General features: G+C 37.8%; 1 protein-coding gene across 2 annotated transcripts in view; it reads right to left on the bottom strand.

Moving 5' to 3' along the window:
• The window catches only part of LOC134645360 (E3 ubiquitin-protein ligase SH3RF3-like), a 107,583-nt gene that overhangs the window by 42,700 nt on the left and 44,274 nt on the right, over positions 1–20,609 (bottom strand). The window lies entirely within an intron of this gene.

Genomic DNA, 20,609 nt, shown 5'->3' with positions numbered 1-20,609 from the left:
ATGAAGACAGTAATTCATAATAAAAACAGTATTGATATTGTTCACATTGAATTCAGGCAGGTACGCAGCCCTCCCCTCACTAGCAGTTATAACAGATGATTTGTAAGGTCAGTAAAGCTCCTGTTTCGAGAACATTAATGTTTTTAACAGTTATATCATAAATGTGGACATGTTTGAGTCAGCCATGTCTTTTGGGAGCACCCCAACAGCCACATTAGCCTCTTGTTAGGTTATGATTATAGTAGTGGCGAGTGGCTGTGACTAATAATGAAAGGATAAAGTTAATGTGGGAGTCATTCAGCTAACGTTATCGGTCCTGCCTGTCTGTAATTTTAAAACAGTCTTAGTTTACCAGGATAGCTTGATTATTTGTGTCCAATGAGACGTCAGAGAAGGAAAAGAGTATGGTGCAAGTCACCAGAAGCACGAGATAAATATATACTTTATAGTAATGCTATTATTATTATTATTATTATTACTATTACTTGCTTTAGGTGAGTGTTGTTGTTGATGTTATTATTTGTATTTTTCTAAACTTTATTTAAAAATAATTTATATTTGTCTTCCTGTGGTGTATTGAAAAAGTATTGAGTTTGAAATTCTCCCAGTTAAGAATAAACATGAATAAATAAAAATTCAGTATACGCATCAGCCCAAAAGCTCCAGTAATGGTGGGACCTGCATGATAACACAGCACTGGCATATCTGAATAGCTAGTTGTAAATACTGTAACATGCTATTTCTAACTTACAATAATAAAGACTTCTGTTTAGAGTGCTAATATAACGTAGCAGTCTTTTTTTCCCCTGTTAACATATTCTTCCCTTTACCTTAACTTGCACCCCTTATGCCTAAGAGAGGATTAGCTTAACTCCATACCCAGTTTTCTCTGCCACATTGAACCTATGTTGACATGAGAGGTGTGGGGGCATAAACACAAGATGCGCTCTGGATGCTCTTGCCAAATATTAGCTGTTCTCTTAATTACTTCTTTTTGTACTTGGAAATGTAAGCCACTCTGTTGAGCAAACCCATATACAATATGATAGCGACAATGGGATCTGACATTTTTCCATATCATTCTTATCACAGTAGGAAAAACTATCTCTACACTGTAACACAATTACAATGCTGTTTCTTTATTTGGTGTTACATAATGCTGCCTATTGAAAGGATCATCATCTGGTGAGATATTATGACAGTTTTCTAGTATGCTCTAGCATAATATCATGTCTGTAGACAATAGAATGAAGACATTTTCATAGAGACAATACCCCTTAACCAGCTAATTATAAGTCCTCAGTCGCACAGGCCTTGAGACAGATTAGCAAGCATCTGGCAAGTGAGAAAAATAATGTATTCCCCTGACCTGTTGCTAGTGGTTGCTGGAGATTGCTGGTTGATGCTAGGTGTAATTAGTTGCAAAGAGGGTGCTGCAGCACAACCTCCTTGCAATTGCTTTAGTAATTGCCACGCTCATTCATAGTTTGCATTAAAGTCACAACTTGTCTGCACTCACTATTTTATTTTGAAACTTGAAAAGGTGTAACACAAACCAGAAACTTTGACTTCTAGGTAAAAGTTGTACCTTACTGCTGCAACCGTCACATTTCAAAAGGCACAACTTTTACTTTGAAGGCAAAAATAGGCCATAGGCCTCTTTGCTACCGATTTCACACTAGCGATTTCCAGTAGCCTCAGAAACCACTCAGCAACTGGTCATGGAATACTTTTCCCTAGCTCAGTGACCAGCTGTTGGCAAGGGTTCGCTGACCAGTCTCTAGGTCAATGGGGTTTTAGTTATTTGTTTCAGAGCGACTTTTAGCAATCTCCAGCAACCACTCGCAACTGATCGCACAACACGCTTTTTTCTCTCACAACCAGCTTGTGTGCTCAAAAAGTGATGAATTTTCTCTGACTGTGTGTGACCCTTTAGCAAATAACTGTGGGTTGAAGGTGAGCCATTGTTGGAGAAGTTATTTAACCTGCCTACGTGGCATGCTATAGGGGAAATCTTGACAGCAATAGCAACAGCAAGTAAGGGGGAAAGGCTAATATAGTCTAGATCTAGAACCAGTGATACATAGATATGCATCATCGCAGTACACCTATATTTACTTTCTCTAACACCACACACACATAAACAAACACTGCAGCGTTCAGCAGACACTTAATAAACCGAACATGTTCTTGAAGGCAAGCGGTCCTGAAAGGGAGTTTATCTTAAAGAAGATCCAGGTAAACAAACAGCACTGTGTAACAGAAGAGACAATGCATGAGAGTGAAAACTTATTTTCTTCACAGAGAAGCTGTTTACAATAACACAAACACACGCACACAGACTGACTTTTTATACACTCACATATAGATAGATTCTCCCCAGACAGAGCACTGAAGAGAACAGCCTGAGGCTCCCCTGCCTGACTGTTTTGAGATCAGTGATGACGCAATAAGAGGAAACACAGACACACGCAAACAACTAGAAAGGAAAATAAAATACTAATGCTGCTTTAACTATTACTACTGCTTCTCTCTTCTACTGTAACACATTTAATACAGCTTGTGTTTCACTACTATACAAAACAACACTTGGTCAAAGAAGACCTTCCACTAAACATATTCTCCTCCTCTCCTTAGTGCCAGACCTGCCGGCACAGATGTTGGGCAGAAAGGTGTGGACTGAGGTCAGGTCTGTTTAAAACAGAGGTGTGAAACATAACACCCAGGGACCAGAATTGGCCCGGCAATCATTACCTCCACTGGACCGCTTTAGAAAAAGTGAAAGAGGGCATAAAGTTTGCACATTTAAATGCATTTTAATAAGTTTTACAGTTTTTTCCTGCTGATAAAGACCTCCCCCATGACAATTTATACCATACCAAAATAATCACGTAAAGGACAAACAGTTAAATGACTATCAGCGATCAAAATGTCTGTTTTTTATAATGGGTCCACAGTAAAAAGAACAGAATTTTCTGTGAATTATCAGAAAATTTCTGTTTTATAATTACAGCTCAGTCTGTGCAATGAGCTACCAGAAACTTTTCTGCAATTTCACACATTTCTTTCATTTACTACAGAGGCATTTGTTTATCGTGTAAACAAATTGAGATGTATTGTTGAAATTGCACATTTTTACTTATATTTAGACATCTTGGGGATTAAATGTGTAGTTGAACTGTTTCCACTGAAAGGCAGAGGAGTTTCACTGGTCCGGCCCACTTAAGATCAAAATGAGGTGTTGTGTGGACCATGTTGTAAAATGAGACATTCATAGTTTAAAGGATATTCTTCTTCTTTCAAACCAAAATAATACATACGCACAGGGATTCCCATTTATGCGCGAGGGCATTCATGTCAGGTTAAAACAGGAAAGAGCTTTTCCTAACCTGCTGCCACAAAGCGCAGCTCCTGGTGCTCCATCTGTGTCTGCACAGGATGTGTTCAGGCACAGTAGCAGTAGGTTGCCCATGTTTTGGAAGTGCTCAGAGCCCAGCGCACAATAAAGCACACAATACAACAGCTGCACGTGTAAAACACAAAAAAATAGACAACCTGCGTAGACAGCTGGTACACAGCTGGATTCATTAAAAGAGGAATCTATTCTGTAAGTAAGAGGTGGTCGACTGAAGGATGCAGCTAAAACACTTTCTCTTAACTAAAACGACATGACCTGATATTTTAGTGGAAGATTTTTTGTCAGGCAACAAAATTTAATAAACTACTTTGTCATTATTTTAATGATACGCTGTAAAAGTGTAGCTTCCAGCATTACATCAACAATTCATCTTCATGTTATTAAAAAATGTAATCTGAGTGGCCTTACATTTCCAAGAAATATTCGCCATTTAGATTAGTTGTATAAACTGTGTACATAGTTTCAAGGAGACGTACTTCAGCGAGGCTGCAATTCATTTTGAGAAGACTCCCCCAACACTGGGAGTTTCGCTTAAATAGTTGCAGATGGCAAAGATGGTGGTGGAGATGTGAGACATTGTAATCTGGCAATAGAAAGACAGTACTGGAGGAAGAACAGCTACATCACACGAATTTCTTAGTCTTCATTTCCCTTTGGAAGACTCACTTGTTTCTTCTCACCTGTGCCCCTACAACTCTCATTTTCTGCTCTCCCTCTATGCTTCTTATCCTTCCTCCTCTGATTATTTTCACCTTTCTCTCTTTCCCTCAACCCTCCCTCCCCCCCTCTCTTCAATCTTTATTTGCCTGCCCCTGGGCCAACAGACTGGGTGGTAGAAGCTGCCGCATGGCTTCATCAGGGAATTGCTGTGTTTGCTGCTCAGTGCTGGGAGGAGGGCGATGGCTACGCTCTCTCTGCTTGGCGATCATCTGAGACTGCAATACATGCCACAAGAACAAAGCCACTTTATCAATCATCTTTGGAGGAACAGTCTTTGCTTTGCAGTTGTTTTTGGTAATAAACTGATATGTATCACTGTGATATATTAGTAGTGACAGGGTGGTGCAGAACCAGACAGTTCTAGGTCTGGACATCATGACAGGGAGATTCATAGTTTGCATGTTCTGCCTGTGCGGGTTTTCTCTAGGTACTGTTTGTGTGTATTTTAGTTGCTTCCCACTTCCCAAGTGTGAGATTAAGTGGTGATTCTGAATTGGTGTGGATGTGAGTGGGAGTGGCTGTCTGCCTCTCTGCTAGCCCTGTGACAGACTGGGTATTGTGTGTACAAATGTGTACACTTCTTAATCTTTCACTTCAGATGTTTTCAATCTCATTGTGCCAGGTGTATAAATTCAAGTACCATGCAGTCTGCCTTTACAAACATTCGTGAAAGAATGGGCCATTTCAAAGAGCTGGTGAGTGGTATTGTTGCAAAGTAAAAGTTTTTAGGAGCCACAGCAACTAAGCCACAAAGTAGCAAACCATGTAAAGTTACAGAATGCTGAGCCATGTAATGTGTTAAAGTTGCTAACACTCTGCTGACTCAATAATTGCAGAGATCCAAACCTCCACATTAACATCAGTACAAAAATTATGCACTGGGGCCTTCATGGCATTGGTTTCCATGGTTGAGCAGCTCCTGCTGGTGTAAAGGGTAGTTGTCTCATAGAGTGTATGACTTAATCTAATTCCGTTTTAAAGCAATCCCCCGTAAAAACTCTGTTAGTGAGCGTTTAAGCAGAAGTTTTTGTGTTTAAGTGCAATAAACACAACCCAGCTGAACCAGATGTTGCCACTAATAATACTGCTGTCCTCCTGTGAGCTTTAACCTGGACTAGAAGCTGAGCTTGCAAGTAAAAACTGTATTCTCTGTTAAGAAAGATGTAAGGTAAATGTTTTCATTACACAAGATACATAATCTGCCACTGAAAGTCAAGTGAAATTTAATATAGAACACATTTCAAAGCAAGAAATATAAAAAATAACTAATATAAAACAATAAAAACAGAATTATTGAAACACTGAAAACAATCTAAAATTTAGGCACACTGTCTAAAAGGCCAAATAACTGAAATAAAATGTAGAAAAATCTAAAAAATTGGGAGTGCAAGAAGTTTAATTTATCATTTATTAATTCAGCTGGAAACATTTAACTTCAACACTCTTCAACACACACTGTGGCTAGCTATTCAGTAGGTAATTTGGCATACACCAGTGCTAGGGTTAACTAGATGCTTTCAGCTTTCAAGTTGCTAAATGAAAACATTACTCTGCTCCACACTAAAACCTGAACATTTATGTACAAAACTAAACCTAAAATTCCAGGAACATTACATTTAGAGGACTTAAATATTTCTTTTTACTTTGAACGTTCCTTCCACCCTAATGTTTCTCTGCTGCTTTCATTCCACCCATTACCCCACTTGTTTGACTATAACGTTATTAGTGCTTTTCTAAGTGTCTCTGCAGCACTATAAAAACCCTTTAACATGTTAAATTTACTGTATAAACATTCCAGCACATATGAAAAAGGTCCCTGAGTCACTCTGTTCCCTCTAATTGCTTCTAATTGAGCTGTAATTCATCCCTTGCAGCTCAACACAAAACTTTGCTTTGCTACGAGGTACCCCTACCCTCATAATTTAGACATTATTTGAATGGCTACAAAGTATTTAGAAATGCAGTTTTACAATTATACCTTTGTATATAGCTACTTTTATTGCATTGCAATAAATCTAACATTTAATTTGTATTTCCTATGCATAAATTAAACAAAATAAACCCTTTTTCATTTACAAATAAAACCCTTTAGATAAGCTAGTTCCAGCTTCATTTTTGTAGAAGATATATATATATTTTAAGCTGTCCTACTCTTGAATATTTGTAGTAGCAGATCAGGGGATGTAAAATCTCCCCGGCAGAAAATTGCATTCTACATGCACAACACAAAGTTTTTAGAATTAATTACAATTTTTTACATCATGGCCATCCGGGAAAACTGCTTCACCTACAAGATTAACGTCAAGCGAGAGTATGGTAGGGATTAAATGAAAGCTAAAACTTATCTACAGTTTTGTGTTGAATTTAACTCCGGTGGCTCGTGTGTTGTCTGTCAGGCTGTATCTCGAGATAACATTTTTTTCTCCATTTTTTCATGAATTAATGATAAAACTGAGGCAGCAAAGTTTTAAACCATCACTGAAGGTTGCTGTAAGGTAAGTGACAGCACTCTCACACTTTTCTTTTGATTACTTTCAAGCTCAGCGGTGCTTTCCTGCAGTCCTCCCACCATTGTGAGAAAGGAAACTAATCTATCCTGAGCTCTCATTACATGTGTGAAAGGATCAGAACTGTGTGAGTGGGCAAAACCAAGCCAGGACTCTTGGATCTCAGTGGGGAAGCAGAGGGAGTTTTTTGTGTCCTTTCAGCAGCGCAATATTCTCATCAGTAAAAACACACATGTACACACACAGAGACAGACATACACACCACTCCTTCTGACCATTATAGTGATTCACAAATGGTATAATCACTGCAGCAAAAGGGTAAGAAAGTGTTCGGAATACTTTCGTGTGTGTGTTTGATTTTCCTTGGAGACATACAATAAATGCACAAGTCACTGCTGGGACGCCCATCTGTCACATCTCTGAGTGTGTGCTTGTGTATGTGTGTGTGTGTCTCCTTTAGCCATAAGGTATACACAGGCGACTTGTCCAACATGTGAGTGACTGCACCATTCAGCGGGGCTACTGTGAGACAAATGCACGCACACACACACACACACTAAACAGATACATATGGTTACTGGGTTGAGAGTTGCGTGTTGTCCACCTTATTGTTTCAGCTTATTGTTTTAAAGCTTTGCATTATGAATGATAATCAGAGACAGTTTTCACAAGGCACAATGTACTTCAATGAAATGTGCAGTTAGTATAGTTACAGTTAGTGCAGTAATCATCCATTTAAGTCACCTACTCTTTAATTTAAACGCTTTTTATTTGGACACCTCTATTAACTTGTGTGTTTGTCAGAACAAGCACACATATGTAATTTGTGAATAAAATAACATTTTCCCAGTTTTACATTGGTTATACCACCTGACATAGAAAGTGTAGCAGCCTACATATGAGCTGAATTCTGCTACTTTTATCAGTATTTAAGAGAGAGGCACAAACATTTTCATCCGCCCGTGACAAAATATTCTTTTCACTATTATTACTTTTCCCCCTCATAATAAAGTAATAAATATTACTTGACAATTATATTCACAGTGATAAAATTATTGGTATCTACTGAGATTGTGTAGACACATGACCTCTAACCATGTGTCATGACAATGGTCCCTGTCACACAGTTTGATCCATGACCATCTGGCAACCACCTGTCATAAGGGAAAAATTAATATTCCCCAACCAGTTTAGAGTGGTTGCCAGAGATTGGCAGTTGCTGGGAAAATGATGCTTAATTTCTTATTATTTAAATGCCATTCATTCAAATGGAGAGTGGTACTACCTGATATTTTAGGTTTACATACAATATATTATTTCAATGCCCTTAAAACAAAATCTATTTAAACTTTAGAGGTTTTATAGAAACGATAAAACCATGAAATTAACAGATTATTTAAACAGAAATGATGCACAACTGCATGTCACTTCAGTGACCCATATACACACAACTACATACACATTCACACACAGTATTAATGGCACACTATGTGACACACTGATGTGAGGTTATCAGCAATCAGCAGCCAACCTGACCTTATTATACATGAGCCAATAGCAAGCAGATTCACCTGCTCGAGCAATAAGTTGCACCATTAGCTGCTCTTATCCTTGCCAGCTAAGTGACACAACTAAGATTTTACATGAGTGAAATGGATATAATCTTCACATAGAAATAAATACACAAACTAAGTACACTAAAATATAATCTATGAAAATCTAATACAAAAACAACCAAACTTATTATTACCTTTGTACCGGACACAAGGTTAATAATGTTTAGGCAAAACATCAGCATCCTGAAGTAACAGCATCATTTAAAGTTATTTAAAATGGCTTAAATTCATTTAGTGAGACCAGCCAGCTCTTTAAGTTTTGGGCAAATTTGAAGACTAATTTTCCAAAAACAATTTATAAGTAGATTTTTGTTTTATTTTCTTTGATATACATTTGGTTAAATGTCAAGCTAACTACAGCTGATCTACATATTTAAGGTCTACTGAAGGTTCTTCCTCACATAGATGAGCTAATACTACAGCATTAGGGCGTACGCTGCATTCAACATGGCAGCATAAACAGCTGCTGATGTTGCACCGCAATTGGAAAGAGTTAATAATGTCACCCATGAGAGCCCCAATCTCACAATGCTGACAATGGTGTTTAACATTCACTTTTAAAAATCAGTCCAACATTGTTCTTCACAACAAACATCTGCTGCTGTGAATTGTGTTTTGTGAAAAGGATTTATAATCAAGATCTATTGATTGAAATAAAGCTTGCTTTATGAGTTTGGCAGGTTGAAAGCTTCATCAGGAACGCCTGGCCTTCGTTCTGAAAGGTTTTTCTCACTTGTGGGTTTTCATTGACCTGCACTAAAGAGCTGAATGCTTCCGCTAAACACGCACACAGACACACATGTGTGAACCAGCTGTTACATTCATAAGAATGCACACAGATTCCACAGGCAGAAGAAATGCACTTGACTCTGACAGACTGAAACAACAAATAATAACAAAACACTAATATTCACTTATTCATGTAAATCTATTCATTTATTTGCTGTGAATGATGGCAAACACTGAGTCTCAAATAAATAAACGTTATATAATGGTAAACAGTGGTGGTTGTTGAGGTTGAGGATATACTAGGGAAATCATTTGGTGATCGGTGACTGTTGTGACTAATGTCCTTTGAAATGGTGGCACATCACAGCACTCCTGGCTCAAAGATGTCTTGTTATAATGCACAGATTACTATATAATTCATCTATCATTATTCTTTATGTTTGTCACTTAATGTACAGCTGTTTTTCATAGTTGGTGTTACTCCTCAGAGGAAATAGGGACAAAGAACTCATGACAGACGAACCTTCTGCAGGGAAACAAATGAATATGCTGTTCTTCAAACTTATAGTGAACAGTTGCAGGTTATATACACTGCTGAGACAAACATTACTCAAGCTCTAGTGTCCACCTCATGCTTCCAAAATTCTACATATCAACTACAATCGAATGTATTAGAAGAATTGTTTGAATAACTTAACTTTGTTGCCAACAGAAACCTTTGTACATCACAGATAAGTTTAACTTCCAAATTTAAAGTTTTCCATTTTCCATTTTTAAGTACTCTGATTGTGTACTAGGCTCCGAGTGCTGTAAAAATGCGTGACAAAACAGCAGCGCTGTGGCTGAATGGATCCTGAAGCTGCTGACTTGTTGCTTTTGCTGTGTGACCGATGTAAAAAGAGCCCTCTCAAAAGGCAGTTAAAGGTGTATTGTCAGTGAGTGTGCCCCAGTGTCACTTGGCAGAAAACTGGATTAATCTTTTGACCAGCTGTCACTCAACGGCAGCTCTTGCTCTACTGGGCAAATATACCACTCACTGTCTGTTCTTAAACTTGGCTTCCAGCTGGTATTGTAGATGTTGAGGCAGTTTAGAAGATTTGTCAAGCCAAGCACTCCTGAATGTTAGATGACAATGAGGAGTTCCGCTTTACTGCTGCACTTTGTTATCACCATCTGTGGCTGAGCTCTTACGACCCCTTACATTGCCTTTTTTGAGGCTCAAGTCCCCAGTAACATAACTTAAAAGGTTATTTTTTAAGAATCCAGAATTATTTTCCACTATGCTGAAAGTAAACTGTGTTAGGCACATTCTTCCCTTCTTCTTTGTCACCAAAGAAGAGGAATTATTGTGTACACAGCTTACATGTATGTGGGTGGGACAGCACATATGGGAAGTCACGGTAAATCACATCCTGTATTGCCATTAACAGCAGTGATTTCCCTGGCGTGGTGCACTGACAGTATTAGATCCAAATTGAGTTTTTCTATGAGAAAACTAATGGCCTGGAACATGCTGGGTTGCAGCTGTGAACCTATGGCAGCCCAATATGTTGTCATGAATGTCTCGATTAAAGTTACATTTATTTTTTATTTTTTTCAGTTTATGGCCATGTTGAAACTTTGGCAGACACTAAGTCCTTTGTGAGTGGCACTGTACAATTTTATGTGACACATATTGATTTAAAGTTGCCAATGCAACTACAGTGCCATAAATAAAAGTGAAAGTACGATGAAAAATGTTCTCTGGTGGTATGAAATGTACTGTAATCCACCAATGAGTAGCTCAGCAGAAGACAGAAACTCTCCGCACCCACACAAAAATAGACCCAATATGTTAACTGCTACAAAAGCGTGATACACATCACTACAGCTTCTTTTCATGCTGTTTTCGCAAGTGAAACAATATGTAGATATTTTTTTCAATATGTGCACAAAACAAAAGGCAAGCTGAAACAAAAAAAAAACAAAACCCAAAAAACAAAAACAATACACCCACAGAACATGCACTTTAAAGCAGAATACTCCAAAACAACAGAGTCAGGCTCTTTTAGGGACTGACATCTACAACATGAGCTTTAATACTCTCTAATTTTCAGATCATGTAGCACAGTCATGGTTCTTACTCTGCATTTCATTTTGTTGTTTATAAAAGTCTTGTGTATTATGAAAGATTCTTTTGGACGTGTATGATATACCTGATCCGCTGCTAAGGGTTTAACCAAATACCTTTCAACTGTTTGTTAATAAGAATAGGAGTCTGAGTATTTCAGAAACATAACCATCTTTACGGTTTACAGAGAAAATGTGGATGGTAGGCAAAACAACATGAAAGCATGGCTTTAACTTGCCTTATATTACTGGTTGGTTGGTGCTGGTGATGTAAGAGTATACTAATTTTGTACCAAGTGAAAATTATTTAAGCATCACAGACATAAGCTACCTGAGTATTGTTGCTGACCATATCCATCCCTTTATAACCACAATGTACTTATATCCAGTTTCCAGTGGGAAAATGCACCATGTCACAAAGCTCAAAGCATTTCAAAGTGATTTCTTAAATATGGAAATCTGAGTGCACTGTACTCAAATGGCCTCAAGGGTCACCAGATACAGCTGGCAAAACTGCAGCTACTCAGTCTTGACATTCATCTCATGGAGAGCAGCGGTCATCACACTGCAGTTGACTTCACTGTTCCTAATTTATCAACCTTATTACTAGATTTAACAGATTTTCAGACTTCAGAAGCAACCTCATGCCAGATTTTGACTTAAGGGGCAATACTGCTTCATAAAAGAAGTTATTTTTCTATCACAAGTACTCTGCTCAAAGTAATGGCACTATGAAGGGGAAGAGCATCAATACTGTTGACCTATCCAAAAAAAAGGAGAGACTAATATGTAAAAACTTTTTTAAAAAAAAGCATCGGTCTTACAGTAATGTCTATACTGCCTGCTGTGAACTGAGACTCAATTTTAGAGGTTTCGCTTCAGTGGCAACATCTGCATACTGGGTACGTGGAGAAGCTTCAGGTTAAGTGAGCTTTGAGGGAAATATGGAATTAAAGCAACTAAACGGCCATGTTTGGAGTACTGGAACACATTCCGTATCCTGGATTCACTCATCTGTCTACTCCACTGCTCAAGAACACTAACATAACCACACCGAACCGCTCCATGTGTGAGTGCAAGTATGTGAAGAATGGTAGATGGGACAGGATGTTCCACTCGGTTCATATCCCCATCCATTTTTTCCAGCACCAAGCCATTCCTGTGTCCCCTGTAGTACGTTTATTCACCTCCCTACAGACACACACACACACACACACACACACACACACACACACACACACACACACACACTCTCTCTCTCTCTTTAACTGTGATTACCCTGCTCGCTCCTCGCTCGCTCACCCGTCCTTGGAGGGGCAGTGGGCCATTACAACTTTTCTCCTGCACAGCCTGTGTGTATGTGTGTGTATATATATATATATATATATATATATATATATATATATATATATATATATATATATATATATATATATATATATATGAGTGTGTGTGTGGTAATAGCATAGTAAATCTGCAGAGGTCTTTTTCCACTCTGCTGTGAGAGCGGCGTTCGATCATACGGTGCTGTTTTATTGGAGCACACACTCAAGCACAACACAAACACACAATCCAGCCCAAAAAAGGGGAGACTGCACACATGTTAAGCTGAGGTAATTGGCAGAAACCGACTTTTTTTTAAATGAAAACACACGACCACGCCCACACACAGTTACAAAATCACAGTGCTGGTGCAGGAGAATATCTGAAGATGAGAAAACGCAAGAAATTATTTATTTATATACATAAAATGTGAAGCAGCAAATTTGCACCCATATACAACCAGTCTCGTGCTAACATCAGTGCATATACACACACGTGCACACACACACACACACACACACACACACACACACACACACACACACACACATAGAGGCTGTCTGTCAGTAATCCAGTGCACTATTGATTCAATTTCCATCTATAATTCATGGTACAACACACACCTCAGGTTAAGTGCAGACACACACACACACACACAAACTGCCAGTTTCTGAGAAGCAGGAAGAGAAGAAACACAATACCACTCGCTGTACATAAACTTAAACCCACTGATACACACACACAGTCGCACACCAGTCTAGCCAGCAGCTACCATGAGTTCATTCATCTTAACCTTGTCTTCACCTCCCCATCACTCCCTCATTCTTCTCTCTACATGTCTCCTCTCTTTCTTCACTCGCAGCACATCACAAAGCTCAGGTGCCATTCTTCAACCCTGCTTTGGATTATCCTCGGGTTTTTACTCCCTTCCACTTCTTAATCTGAGGAAGCTTTTGTGTCACAAATGAAACAAGTTTAATCCTCTGTGAAAATGCTTTTTTAAAATATAATGGATATTTCCCTAGTAGATGTCTGTACAGCCATAACAACTTACCCTAACATTAAACCAGGTGAAATTTTCAAAGTTATCTTAAGGTGAGTTGCTTTTGCATCCGAAAAGGGAAATGAGTCCTCACAATGTGACTTAGTAAACAGATGTCCCCACAACATGAGAAAAACAAGTAAACACTCCCATACATGCACATGCATGAATACTCATGCCCCATTATTACCATATGGGAAAAGCCACTTCCCAAGTGTGTTTACTTTATTGAAATTACTGGGTCACTGAAGCAGCATGAATGAGGAGCTCAGCAATCAGCATAATTCATGTGCGTGTTGCTGTGCTGAGGTCAGACATGCTGGCATTGGGACTGTGTGCATTCTTCACTCTATTAGGGATTCTATATACATAGGATGGGACCAGAGCCCATAAAACCTTGGAGTTCTTTGCTTATTTTGTGCAATAACATACATTTAAAAAGTGAAGTGCTCACGCTAACAGGAAACTATAACTTTTTTCAGGATCAGAGGAGAATTATGTCGTGAAGGCAACTTGGACTTTTCTGGTTACTGATGAAGTTAACAGTTTATCAGGATCGCTAAAGTGCACTCACCCATGGCGCTTCAGTCGAGCTAGTCTTTTCTAAATGAGGAGGTTCGATCAGAAAATTATTTCTCTGTCCATCCGGCTGCCTGCCTGTCTCTCTCTTACATTATCACCATGTAAAACATATATATCTGAGTGCTTGATTGATCAATGTTTTTTAGGCTCCCACCATAAGTATTTAAAAACAAAAACAAAAAAATAACCCTTTTTATTTATTTTTAATTTGTGTTTTGTTTGCATATTGTGCCTTGGGGGTGGGGCATGTACAGGCCATGTATATGTCCTGTGCATATGACAGAACTGACAACACGGTTAACTTTAACAGTGACTCTAACAAGAAGACACAATCCAATTTCTGGCCATGTTAGACCTTGATTGAAGCACAGGGTGATGCACTGCTCAGTAATGAATACTTTTTAAGTAAAGGTTTTACTTTAAACTGGGAGCAACAGTTGACAAGGGACACTCAAGGTTTTTTTTTTTTTTGACATTTTCATGATCTAAAACTATTAACATATAATTGGTTTAATTTTAATTTTATTGATGAGCATTCCTAAAAACATAAATATGAACGAAAACAGATAAGAGTACCAACTGCTGCCTTCTGAGCGTCTTGCACCACAAAGGTGTGGAAAGCACAGAGAAACAGACTGTTTATCTCACTAATGGTGGTAGCAGTAGGATATTTCTTTGTTAATCAGGACAAAGACAGCAAGACACAATTTAACTACTGTAGTTCGTTTTTTCCTTCGTGCTACGTTTCACACGTTACTGTTTCATAAAGGTGACAAGACAAATCAAGTTTGCCAAGAATAGCGTGCATGCCTATATCTTTATGAATATTAATCGACAATGGGATAATTTTTATGTATGATCTGCAATGATAAAGAAAAAGAATCGCAGAAACGCATGGGAAGAATGGTATAGTGCCAATATCATAATCTAGGAGCTTGTGTTTACTAAGAAGAGCCAAGCTCCCGCTGGCTTCACTGTAGTTGCACCCTGCTGGGATGGCACTTCTGATTGATGGAAAAATAACAACTTTTTGTGTTTCTTGCAATAAATAAATGAAGTCATTATCACCAGAAAATGTTTGTTGTCACAGAAAAATAGGATAAATTTACCAGTTATCGCAAAACCTTAGACAAATATTGCAAGCACAAACGTCTTGGATTCCATAACAATCTGATATATTTATAATGTATACAGTTCTGTGAAAAAGCCACCTGCATTTCTTTATATTTTGCAATGGAAATGGGAAATATGTGTAGTGATTTATTGAAATGTGTACAAACATACATGTAAATACAGTATAAATGCCAAAAAACAGAGTTTGTACAATTATGATGAGCTTGAAAGTCAATATTTGGTATGAACATCATTATTCTTCAATGCAGCCTGAACTCACTTAGACAAGCTTTGTTGTAATTTAAGTGTTCAGTTCTCCAGGCTTCTTAAAAGGTATTCAGAGCTCTTCTTCATTCTGTTCTCTGTCAAGACTGCTTCAGTACTGTTGAGGATCTACTGCTCACAACCTCTTAAAAAAATAAATGATATATATATTTAAATATAATAAAGTCTGTCTCCCTGAAAGTAAAGTATAAAGAAAGTTGTGGCTCAGAACTTTTGCACAGTACTGTAAAAATCAAAATTAAAATATATATAGCTTGTAGCTTACCATCACCAGTGCGTGAATGTGTGTGTGAATGGGTGGATGACTGGATGTGTAAAGCGCTTTGGGGTCCTTAGGGACTAGTGAAGCGCTATACAAATACAGGCCATTTACCATTTACCATTTAAAGAGAAAGTAGATAGAAATAAAACACAATTGCGCTGCTAGAGGATTTGCTATATGTCAGAAAAATCTGAGATAAAAACCCCCACTAATTTATGTGTGGAAAGTAAATATACTGCAATGATTGCAAGGGAAAAAAACAATGCCAGACACAATGCATACAAATTAATAAACTTAAGATACTTCATTGCACTGCTTCAGCTACACAGGGGTGTTTCTCCTCTGCTTATCCAGAATCTCTTTTCTCAGAGATCATTTCACAAACATAAATTTAATTGATCAAAAGTTGCATTTTTTAATATTTATAATTAATTTATTTCATAGTTTATTAGAAGGAGCAACATGTGAGCATAGTGCTTTATGTCTCTGACCTGATGTCGCGATACGTATCCATGTTACATAACAGAGGACGTTTTAAAATCTGTGAAGTAAGACAGAATAAATGCTACGATTCTCCCAGAGCTGAGACAGCCTGTCAAAAAGAATTATAATTGTTTTAGCACACACGCACTCTTACAAACACACTGTTATCTTTAATCTCTCCTCAGACTTTTGTACAATGTCACACAAACTTTCATCTTCACATTGAATATTCTTTGTGAATATCGTCAATGATCTACTTTCACGCCTGAATGCCAGGGTTCTGCATTGAGCGTTTCTGACTGAGTGAATGACTGAGTAGAAGCGATGACAGAGAGAGAGGAACAGAGCGAAAGATGGGAAGGAGACTCGACAGCAGGCTTTAGTTCAGAAAGCTCGAGGACTGCATGCATATTCATAAGGCTCATTTCCATCTGAGCTGTGAGAGAAAAAGTAGCCCTCTAAAAAACACATACATGCACAGCACGCTTAAATATGCAAGCGCTTCAGTGACAGTGGAGTTGTGAAAATGATGGCGTCTTACCTGATCAAGTATCCAGAGGGTTGATCCACATGTTAAGGAAGGCAGAGGGGAGGTAAAAAACAGAAGAGAAGAGGAGAATAAGTATAATTAGTCTATGAGTTATTGACAAATGAATATGATTGTCTATCCTATTGTGTAGATATAAGAACAACACTTGTGATAACAATAATTTGCAAAGCTCCATTCAAAAATGACACCAAAGCTCAGTTTAAGCTTTCACATCATGGAAGTCCCACAGCTCCCTGAATGATAAAATAATATATGTAGAACATGACATGCCATCTGGTTAGCATGTGGCTAACAGCTGTCTCCATCCTTTTTTTTATACATTTTAACTTTATTACCTTTTGTGCAGTTGCTGTAAAAGCAGTCAAAACAGCAACTGATTTGACATGAAGTAGGCAGTGTTGTATTTGAAGATTTTTTCTTTGAGTTACACTACTTAGATATAGCGCATGACTGGATAAACTTATACAATAACGAGATTTATTACAATACAGAAAAGGCTGACATTTCAACAGTGTGAGCAACAAGCTGTAAAAACAAGTCAAATCAATCATCAAGTATAATAAATAATCTAAATTACTCCAGTAGAGTACTGCATCGTGAAGATATTTTAAATAGAAGCCTCTTGTACGCCAGGTATGAGCGATGGATCTCAAGTCCTGTGTCAGAAAGGTAACCTTTCAACCCTAATTTCATTTTGGCGAAGCAGACAAAGTGAGTCAGATCAGGTGAGCAGCGTGAATGGAAAACAAATATTGTGTTAGTGTGATCCAAAAAAGCCCTTTCAATACTCTGCGTGCTTCAATTCAGGTAGTTTTCCCTCAATTTTTTCTGTGTTTTACAATCTGAACCTTGGGGCTTAGTTTACTATGCACAAACCTGTGAATGTTAAAATAATGAGCACGCTTCGGTCATGCTCCTGACCTGAATCACCACCTTCAGGCTGGGATATGGTTCACTACTCTCCTGAAAACTCGCCAGAGATTTGGCTCACTTTGATGAACCTTGTTATGGAAGTTAGGTCAGTCTGACACGTAAGTAGATGTTTGTTCTCTGTGTGTGTGTTTGAGGTTGATGGTGTAATCACAGATTAGAATGGGTGCTTCCAAGAAGACATCAAAAACACAGCAGCCAAGCCCAGAGACTAACTCTTGACTCGACTTCTTGGGCAAATATAAGTCAGGTTTTTTCTAATTGCAAGTTGCTGAACTCTGAACATCACACCTTGTTTCTGAATATTTTTAATGATACACTTACATTCTTATTAAATTTGGCACAGACATTTATGGTCTAGTAATCCTAAGAATTGATCTACAAATTTAACTTGTCCCGTTTGTATGGGCTCAAATTGTGGCCATAAATATTTTGTACTTGTAAATCAGGATTTGTATGTGTAAAAAGAATTTGTGTGTGTGTAAAAAAGATTTATGTGTGGAATACGTGTGAAACTCTGCACTCAAGTTTCAAGTTACAAGTACGGATTTTGACCCTATTTTTCTTCCTTTCATCTGATTGGCCAATGTCATGTCAATCACAAATTTAACAATCCAATCAGAGAACAGATGGGTTTGGGTTTGTGTAAATGACAGTCTTCACTAGTTACAAAGCTTTCTTCGTTATGAATTAGCGATACATGTTTTTGTTGAACATTTGAAGATAAAAAAAACAGAAACTATTTTAGAGGACATAAAGTCAGAGATAGAAACGACAAGGAGCAGGTGCATCAAGTACAGGTAGAGCTGCCGCAAAACCCCACAGAGCTCAGCAGCCAGTCCACACACAAATCTTTTTTACGCACACTCAAATTCTTTTTACACATACAAATCTTTTTTACGCTCACTCAAATTCTTTTTACACATACAAATCTTTTTTACGCACACTCAAATTCTTTTTACAGATACAAATCTTTTTTACGCTCACTCAAATTCTTTTTACACATACAAATCTTTTTTACGCTCACTCAAATTCTTTTTACACATACAAATCTTTTTTACACACACACAAATTCTTTTTACACATACAAATCTTTTTTACACACACACAAATTTTTTTTACACATACAAATCTTTTTTACACACACACAAATTCTTTTTACACATACAAATCCTGATTTACAAGTACAAAATATTTATGACCACAATTTGAGCCCATACGTTTGTCCCAAATAACAAGACTTCTCAAGTTGTGGAATATAAGTCTCAGTAGACTGAGTTTTCAAGATTAACTGTCTTCTTTATTTTTTACAAAGACATGGAGAGGTCAACATGCATCAAAGGACAATAACTGCTTGCAGAAAGAGACAGAACAGCTTTATACTTGCAATGACAATTTCATTCTGTCCTTGAAAAATTGTCAGACCCACTACTGAAGCAAAACACCCCTAAGAACAATACCCTACACCGTCTAGCTATTCTGTTTGTTTGGAAAGGGCATCACTATGTCCAGGTGTCCCCAACGTCCCGACCCGCACAAATATGAAAACACAACAGATGATTAGCAGGACAGATATTAAATTAAATTAAATCACATAAGTGAATCATGTAAGTAATTACAGTTATGTCACTTGTTTATTCATAAACTCTCAGCTGCACTCAGACACATGTGTTTTAGATTTACTCTGTTTAAGTGGATAGTGGATACGTAACACCAATCAGAAACGATTTGGGTCATTCCTGCCCTTAACTGTGCAGTACCTACTTTAACTTAAATGTAAGTCATGTAAGAAAAAAAAAATCAACAGGACACAACGGCAAAATACAACATACAAGATACCTTGATGCATGCTCAGTAATCTTGGTAAAGTTTCTCCAACCTACAGTCAGCTGAGACTGAAGAAGTTACATCAATAAATGATGAAATGTTGTTCCCACTGAAAATGCTACATCCGATATGAACAGAATCAACTTTCTGGGAACACACATTTTTTTGTCACAGTTTACAGGAAACAGTATTTTGGTGAGAAGTAAACCACAGATCCATATGTTAAATATCACAAACAAGACTGACTATTTAAATCTTCAATCACCGTTTGCATTTAGCACGCCGCCTTGTAATTTCTACTTGCAATAAAATGCAGAATTCAGCTTCCAAGGCTTTCAGGTCTGGAATTATGCCTAAAAAATGTGGTTGACAACACTGTTAGTCCAGTCATCTGAAGCATTCAAGTAGATACCTTCATATCACCAGCTGATTCAGTCGTTCAAACCTTAAAAGTTTAAACGTTTGTGTTCTCAAATGAATTTTTGAAGGCCTTTAACATTAACAGACCCATGTTCAACCCTTCCGAAAGATTAAGAGAGCCAAATCAGCTATGAGGACAGAAAAAGGTGCAGGTGAGGTTGCTAGGGATAATATGTTGTCATGGATGTGTCCTTTGAATTGGTCCCCTCCCCTCTCTAGACCCCTGTTACTGTGGCAACAGGGGGCCTTGAGTGACGGATGGTTGCTAAGGCATGTTGATGGTTGTTAAGACTACTAAATGTGTCAATCAGAGTCACAGATATAAAGAACTTAAACGATATAATCATTGCCAGAAGAAACCCAATCCACAGCGAGTAGAGTGCGAATCACATGATTTGCAAAAGAATCATTATTTAGAAGGGATTGACATTTTTCACTTGTAAGAACAATAAAATTACTCATTAGTGATGTTTACCACACAATACAAGCTGAGATCAGGCCCTGCAACTCTGAACATTCACTAAATGAGTGGCTGGATGTGCATAAATAATGAATAATTGAGCAAGTGAGCACTAATTACTTATTAACTCTCCCCATCAAAAGGCAAACCCTCATTTATTAAGGAAAAATATGAGCGCTGGAGCATTTTGAATAACAACAGGGAAACATAAGCTAGCTTTGTCATAGTTTGAT

Source organism: Pelmatolapia mariae, linkage group LG16_19, assembly GCF_036321145.2.
Source record: "Pelmatolapia mariae isolate MD_Pm_ZW linkage group LG16_19, Pm_UMD_F_2, whole genome shotgun sequence".
Classification (NCBI taxonomy): Eukaryota; Metazoa; Chordata; class Actinopteri; order Cichliformes; family Cichlidae; genus Pelmatolapia; species Pelmatolapia mariae.
This window is presented reverse-complemented; position numbering and strand designations above follow the sequence as displayed.